A 1,081-nucleotide genomic window follows, 5' to 3' on the forward strand; every position below is an offset into this window, starting at 1 on the left:
ACATGCATTGGATATTTGGAAAATATTAATTCATCAAATTATGAAGACCTCCCAAAGGTTGATACATTCATTGGACAGGATAAAACATGCATTAGTTAATGTAACAACCAATTTCACCGGAAACTATTGGGACATGATGAAGCTTAGGTATGGCATATCTATGTTAGATATGAGTTTTAAAAATTCTAATTTTCATTTGAAAGCTCAAGTTTTATCACTGGCAAAAATCACTATCAGTGGTTTTCTTTGAAGTAGGAGGCTCACTTCATTCATTCTGAGACAGTATCTGGCAGGTATTGAAAAGGCTAAATAATCAGAGTTTGTCTGTCAGTCATTTATTTCAAGTAAAAATGTGTTCTGTGTTAAAAAATAAGACACAGCTACTTCAGCTCTCACTCAGAGAAACACAAGTACTTTTCTGAAGATAACTGTTTTAGTCTATAGACAGAAGTACTTCATGCTTATTTCCCATTTTGTCCAATAGAAGATTAAAAGGACATATACTCAGGGATCAATATTTAATATTTTTTTTAAAAATTAGGGGCATTCTTTTTTTTTTCTTTTTTTTAAAAATTAGGGGCATTCTTTTTTTTTCAGATTTATGTGTTTATTTGAGAGAGAGAGAGAGCAGGGGGAGGGACAGAGGGAGGAGACAGAGAATCTCAAGCAGACTCCCCACTGTGCAAGGCCAATGGGGGGCTGAATCTCATGACCGTGAGATCATGATCTGAGCCAAAATCAAGTGTGGGCTGCTTTACCCATTGAGATGCCCACGTGCCCCCCAGGGACATACTTATTTGAAATTAGCTCTTTTATTTTTCTTCTGTGAGCGTGTGTCAGTAAAGAACAAAAAAAACTAGTTAATACAGCCTGGTGATTTGGGCATTAATTTCTGCAAAGGAGCCAATAGTTTTAGTCACCACTACTTTTGTATCATTAGTAAAAGTGTCAAGATAGTGCATACGTAAATGGTTTTCACCTCATGAATTCTCTGAGAATTCCTTGGGGACTTGGGGACTGCTGGTGGTCTCACAGACCACACTCTGAGAAGTACTTCTTTGTATATTCACATCAGGTGTAA

The sequence above is a fragment of the Neovison vison genome, chromosome 11 (genome assembly GCF_020171115.1).
Source record: "Neovison vison isolate M4711 chromosome 11, ASM_NN_V1, whole genome shotgun sequence".
Classification (NCBI taxonomy): Eukaryota; Metazoa; Chordata; class Mammalia; order Carnivora; family Mustelidae; genus Neogale; species Neogale vison.